General features: G+C 46.8%; 1 long non-coding RNA gene across 1 annotated transcript; it reads left to right on the forward strand.

Annotated features, from left to right (window-relative positions):
* The first annotated feature begins 4,470 nt into the window (after positions 1-4,470).
* On the forward strand, positions 4,471-6,315 carry LOC112226571. The gene is made up of 4 exons (XR_002949763.2): positions 4,471-4,705; positions 4,934-4,987; positions 5,332-5,460; positions 5,822-6,315. It is a non-coding gene; the product is annotated as an uncharacterized LOC112226571 (long non-coding RNA).
* The last annotated feature ends 663 nt before the right edge of the window (positions 6,316-6,978 follow it).

Raw genomic sequence — 6,978 nt, forward strand, 5'->3', positions numbered from 1 at the left:
CTCTCTCTCTCTCCATCCCTGTCTCTTCCCTCTCTCTCTCCATCCCTGTCTCTTCCTCTCTCTCTCCATCCCTGTCTCTTTCTCTCTCTCTCTCCATCCCTGTCTCTTCCTCTCTCTCTCTCTCCACCCCTGTCTCTTCCTCTCTCTCTCTCTCCACCCCTGTCGCTTCCTCTCTCTCTCTCCACCCCTGTTGCTTCCCCTCTCTCTCTCCACCCCTGTCGCTTCCCCTCTCTCTCTCCACCCCGTCGCTTCCTCTCTCTCTCTCCACCCCTGTCTCTTCCTCTCTCTCTCTCTCCACCCCTGTCGCTTCCTCTCTCTCTCCACCCGTCGCTTCCCCTCTCTCTCTCCACCCCTGTCGCTTCCCCTCTCTCTCTGTCGCTTCCCCCTCTCTCTCTCCACCCGTCGCTTCCCCTCTCTCTCCACCCCTGTCGCTTCCTCTCTCTCTCTCTCCACCCCTATCGCTTCCTCTCTCTCATCCTTCCTCTCTCTCCACCCCTGTCTTCCTCTCTCTCTCTCTCCACCCGTCGCTTCCTCTCTCTCTCATCCCTGTCTCTTCCTCTCTCTCATCCCTATCTCTTCCTCTCTCTCTCTCTCTCCACCCCTGTCTCTTCCTCTCTCTCTCTCCACCCCTGTCTCTTCTCTCTCTCTCTCTCTCATCCCTGTCTCTTCCTCTCTCTCTCTCCACCCCTGTCTCTTCTCTCTCTCTCTCTCCACCCCTGTCGCTTTCTCTCTCTCTCTCTCCACCCCTGTCTCTTCCTCTCTCTCTCTCCACCCCTGTCTCTTCCTCTCTCTCTCCACCCCTGTCGCTTCCTCTCTCTCTCCACCCGTCGCTTCCCTCTCTCTCTCCACCCCTGTCGCTTCCTCTCTCTCTCCACCCCTGTCTTCCTCTGTCTCTCTCCACCCCTGTCGCTTCCTCTCTCTCTCTCCACCCCTGTCTCTTCCTCTCTCTCTCTCTCCATCCCTGTCTCTTCCCTCTCTCTCTCTCTCCATCCCTGTCGCTTCCTCTCTCTCTCCACCCCTGTCTCTTCCTCTCTCTCTCATCCCTGTCTCTTCCTCTCTCTCTCATCCCTGTCTCTTCCTCTCTCTCTCCATCCCTGTCTCTTCTCTCTCTCTCCATCCCTGTCTCTTCCTCTCTCTCTCTCCATCCCTGTCTCTTCCTCTCTCTCTCTCCATCCCTGTCTCTTCCTCTCTCTCTCTCCATCCCTGTCTCTTCCTCTCTCTCTCCATCCCTGTCTCTTCCTCTCTCTCTCTCCATCCCTGTCTCTTCCTCTCTCTCTCTCCATCCCTGTCTCTTCCTCTCTCTCTCCATCCCTGTCTCTTCCTCTCTCTCTCTCTCCATCCCTGTCTCTTCCCCCTCTCTCTCTCTCCATCCCTGTCTCTTCCCCTCTCTCTCTCCATCCCTGTCTCTTCCCCTCTCTCTCTCTCCATCCCTGTCTCTTCCCCTCTCTCCATCCCTGTCTCACTCTCCATCCCTGTCTCTCTCTCCATCCCTGTCTCTTCCCCTCTGTCTCTCCATCCCTGTCTCTTCCTCTCTCTCTCTCCATCCCTGTCTCTCTCCACCCCTGTCGCTTCCTCTCTCTCTCTCCACCCCTGTCGCTTCCCCTCTCTCTCTCCACCCATCCTTCCCCTCTCTCTCCACCCCCGTCGCTTCCCCTCTCTCTCCACCCCTATCGCTCCTCTCTCTCTCTCTCTCCACCCCTATCCTTCCTCTCTCTCCACCCGTCGCTTCCTCTCTCTCTCTCTCTCTCCACCCCTGTGCTTCCTCTCTCTCTCACCCCTGTCTCTTCTCTCTCTCTCATCCCTGTCTCTTCCTCTCTCTCTCCATCCCTGTCTCTTCCTCTCTCTCTCTCATCCCTGTCTCTTCTCTCTCTCTCCATCCCTGTCTCTTCCTCTCTCTCTCCATCCCTGTCTCTTCTCTCTCTCTCTCCATCCCTGTCTCTTCTCTCTCTCTCTCCATCCCTGTCTCTTCCTCTCTCTCTCTCCATCCCTGTCTCTTCCCCTCTCTCTCTCTCCATCCCTGTCTCTTCCGTCTCTCTCTCCATCCCTGTCTCTCTCCATCCCTGTCTCTCTCTCCATCCCTGTCTCTTCCCCTCTGTCTCTCCATCCCTGTCTCTTCCTCTCTCTCTCCATCCCTGTCTCTTCCTCTCTCTCTCTCTCCATCCCTGTCTCTTCCTCTCTCTCCACCCCTGTCGCTTCCTCTCTCTCTCTCTCCACCCCTGTCTTCCTCTCTCTCTCCACCCCTGTCTCTTCCTCTCTCTCATCCCTGTCTCTTCCTCTCTCTCTCATCCCTGTCTCTTCCTCTCTCTCTCATCCCTGTCTCTTCCTCTCTCTCTCTCCATCCCTGTCTCTTCCTCTCTCTCTCCATCCCTGTCTCTTCCTCTCTCTCTCTCCATCCCTGTCTCTTCCTCTCTCTCTCTCCATCCCTGTCTCTTCCTCTCTCTCTCTCTCCATCCCTGTCTCTTCCTCTCTCTCTCTCCATCCCTGTCTCTTCCTCTCTCTCCACCCCTGTCGCTTCCTCTCTCTCTCTCTCTCTCCACCCCTGTCTTCCTCTCTCTCTCATCCCTGTGTCTCTCTCTCATCCCTGTCTTCCTTCTCTCTCTCTCCATCCCTGTCTCTTCCCCTCTCTGTCTCTCCATCCCTGTCTCTTCCTCTCTCTCCACCCCTGTCGCTTCCTCTCTCTCTCTCTCCATCCCTGTCTCTTCCCCTCTCTGTCTCTCCATCCCTGTCTCTTCCTCTCTCTCCACCCCTGTCGCTTCCTCTCTCTCTCTCTCCACCCCTGTCGCTTCCTCTCTCTCTCTCTCCACCCCTGTGCTTCTCTCTCTCTCTCTCCACCCCTGTCGCTTCTCTCTCTCTCTCTCCACCCCTGTCGCTTCCTCTCTCCACCCCTGTCTTCCTCTCTCTCCACCCCTGTCGCTTCCTCTCTTTTTCTTTCCATTCCGTCTCGGTCTGTCTCTTTCCATCTACCACTCTTTCATCTCTTAGTGACAGCAGGAGGAAAGGAAAATAGAGGGAGACTGGACATGTCCTCCTTGCACTGCAGTTTTGGTCACTGCTCTATGAAGTAGTATGAAGTAGCTCAGGGTCACCAGAATAGTATGGTGAATTTAATCACTAGGGCCGCCCCAAATAGCACCCTATTCCCTACACGGTGCATTACTTTTGACCAGGGCCCTATGGTTCTTCTGTGCCATGAGCAACTGTATAACTATGCTGTTATTTAAACCTAATCACAAATGACACAGAACAGTCTTAAATAATGCTAACAATATTAACAACTGTTGAATTTATGATACCTTGATATGATGCATAACGTTTTTCCAGAACAACCGTGTCAATTTCCACTGACTCTGTCAGAAATGGCACCCTATCCCCTATATAGTGCACTACTTTTGACCAGAGCCCCATGGGCCTTGGTCAAAAGTAGTGCACTATATAGGCTGCCATATGGGATGCAGATTATGTGCGTGGGGATGTTTTATTTGACAGTGTAGGACTGAAAAGAGAGAACGTAGAGCATGTATGACAAGTGATAATTTAGGTAGTTTCTAACTTTCTCCCTCCCTCTCTCTCTCTCTCCGTTGTCTGTGAGGAAAAACAATTCAATAATGCTCACGTCATTTGACACCTGAAATACTTTGACTAATTCCTGTAAAATGGTGGTCTTTGTGTGTCTTTCTCGCCCCTTCATCTGTGATTGGTCAACAGTAGGGATCCTTCAATTAAGTGTTTGTTGTCATTCAAAGAGAGATGACTCATTTTCATGTACATTTTTTCACTTGAGAAATACTGCACCAATCATCTTAGTTAAATGTAAAATTGTGTGACTAAGACCTAGGTAAAACATCAGAATTAATGACAGATTCCTTGAGTTATCTATTTTGAGGAAGTGTATACTGGCTACTGTGTGAAGAGAGACCAACAGTATTATTGACAGCACCCCCCATTTTTCGAGCAAATGTATTTTAATGGAGTGTGAGGCACAGACGTTCACTTCACCTAGCCAAGTTCTGCTAGGAGAAAAATAAAATTTTATTTGTCACATGTACCGAATACAACAGGTGTAGACCAACCAACAATGCAGTTTTATTAAAATACAACACTTTTAGGTCCTTACTCTGACACCACCTGGTATAGAGGTCCTGGATGGCATGAAGCTTGGCCCCGGTGATGTACTGGGCCGTACGCACTACCCTCTGTAGTGCCTTGCGGTCGGAGGCTGAGCAGTTGACCATACCAGGCAGTGATGCAACCCGTGATGCTCTCAATGGTGCAGCTGTAAAACGGCTCTATTTCACGAAATATGTCCATTAATATGTTAACATATCATATGTGTCATAACAATTTAGAATTTTCTCACTACACGAAAATGCGAGCGTTTCTGTATCTCACCAATAGAAACGGGCCAGCTACATTTCCTGGTTGTAAGCAAACCACAATATCCATAATTCATTGTGATTTCCGGATGTAGTACCGCCCCCTGGAGGTGTATCCAGTTGATATGGTAAATATCAAAATGCCTGTGTTTGTAGCCAGCACTTTCAGCCAGAGGATTTCGAAATTGAATTAAAGTCTCAACTGATGGGGGTTGCCATGTCGTCGATCGTTGAAAAGTGATGCTATTCCATAGATTCCCCCCCCCCCCTTCATTTCAAAGAGGAAGGCATCTGATCAGCCAACATTGAAGCACAAAATAAGTCAAGCTGAGGTAACGTAGCTAGTTAGCTAGCGTCAAACTACATTTGTTTACCTAAAAAAAATCTAGCTAGCTACATTTCATAATGTGCTGGTTAGACATACCAAAGCATGTCAATGTCATTAGCCAGCTGTTATGTGCCGATATGCTTTGTAGCTTTGCAAGCTAACGTTAGCTTCGTTAGGTTACGTTAGCTAGCTAGCTAACTACCGCAGAGGCTAATATGACTGTTCTATTTAGAGTCCGATCCCATCAACATCTGCAGAGGCATCAAGCTCAGCACCAGCAACTAGTGTAAGTCACCTTACTAAAATCGACAAGATTTTTCCATGATGAGAAAACAAAAGTACTGGAGCTAGGCATAAACTTGCAATTGATGGTGTGTTTACAAGTAGGCTGCAACTCGAGTCCTACTGTAGTTCTCTGTATTATGAAGTCTAAAGGGGGGCTGGTTAGGAGGGGATGGTGTGCGTGACTGACTGATGTCTGTTAGGGTGGATATTGTGAGCGTGAAGGTTAGTATGCATTATCTATTGATTTGAGGGGGGTGGGTGGATATAGTACCTTGTTTGAGTGTGTATTGATGGGGACAAAGTAGTAAATTGTGAGCTAATCACTGACTGCAGTGTGTCCTACAGACGAACCCTGCTGCTGTTGACCTTGACACCAGCGTTGGTAGTACAGAGCCTGTAGACTCATTGGATGAAAGCTTTCAGCCTGGAATAAACTCAATCATCTGACTTTGAAACAAGCCAGAACAGCAAAAGGTATTTATGAAAGCACAATACCCTCTTGAGAAAACAAAATCACCAATACACTGAACTGTCTACAACAGTCAGTTCTTTGGCATGGTGGAGAGGGGCTGTTAGTATTCTCTTCTAGCCTATTCACTCTATTGTTGGAAGTGCTTGTCTACTCAACCACACTACTGTAGGTGCTCATACACAACAATACACAACTAGATTGTCTACAAGTCAAGCCCCCCTCAAACCTTTCACATCTTTCTGAATTATTGACTCTGAGTGAAACAAAACACATACCAGTCAACCGTACCCTTTTTTGTTTACAAATGAACATGGTTTATTGTATGATTACATATCCTCATGATCTGTATTCATGTCCTTCCAGGAGACTTTAAGCACAAACAAATAATCTGCAAGAGGTCGAAGCATTGGGTGGTAAAGAAAGGGTACGAGAGGCTTGTCCACCTGGCTGTGGCGTGCAGAAAAGACCTGCCGGTTGTCTACAAGGAGCCTGAATTATAGCTCCCCAAACCCAATATCCCTGCCAACAGTGCCAAAGCCTGCTAAACCAGCTGCCATTACTCAACACAAGAAAAGGTTCACCTCCTGAAGAGCATTCTGGAACCTGCCTGGAACATTCAAGCAACACAACATCCATATTTTGTAGTATAATATAGAATGCCTAGTATGCTCACAACTACATTGTGGTATAGATATTGCTAGTTGTTGTACATACAGCATATATAAGTATACTGTCAAGTGGGTAAATGATTCCAGCTGTATCAGAAAAGTGTTGACTTCAACTTCTGGGTCAATTAATTGTGATATTCATGAAATGTATTTGGATAAACTAGCGAATGTCTTACTGCACAAAACATGTATGCCTGGACTTGGTGTATCATTTAAACTTTAATTTGTTGGCAAGTAAACATGTTTCAATAAAACAGTATATTAGTCTGTCAATAGTAAGTAGATTAGTCTGTCAATAGTAAGTAGATTGACAGTAGATTAGTCTGTCAATAGTAAGTAGATTGACAGTAGATTAGTCTGTCAATAGTAAGTAGATTGACAGTAGATTAGTCTGTCAATAGTAAGTAGATTGACAGTAGATTAGTCTGTCAATAGTAAGTAGATTTAGTCTGTCAATAGTAAGTAGATTGAGTCTGTCAATAGTAAGTAGATTGACAGTAGATTAGTCTGTCAGTAGTAGATTAGTCTGTCAAGATTAGTCAATATTGAGTCTGTCAGTAGATTAGATTCTGTCAATAGTAAGTAGATTGACAGTAGATTAGTCTGTCAATAGTAAGTAGATTGACAGTAGATTAGTCTGTCAATAGTAAGTAGATTGACAGATTAGTCTGTCAGATTACAGTATATTAGTCTGTCAATAGTAAGTAGATTAGTCTGTCAATAGTAAGTAGATTGACAGTAGATTAGTCTGTCAATAGTAAGTAGATTGTTCTGTCAATAGTAAGATTGACAGATTAGTCTGCTAAATGACAAAGAATGTAAAAATAAAGAAAAGATATATAGTAAATAAGT

Source organism: Oncorhynchus tshawytscha, linkage group LG28, assembly GCF_018296145.1.
Source record: "Oncorhynchus tshawytscha isolate Ot180627B linkage group LG28, Otsh_v2.0, whole genome shotgun sequence".
In the NCBI taxonomy this organism is placed as follows: Eukaryota; Metazoa; Chordata; class Actinopteri; order Salmoniformes; family Salmonidae; genus Oncorhynchus; species Oncorhynchus tshawytscha.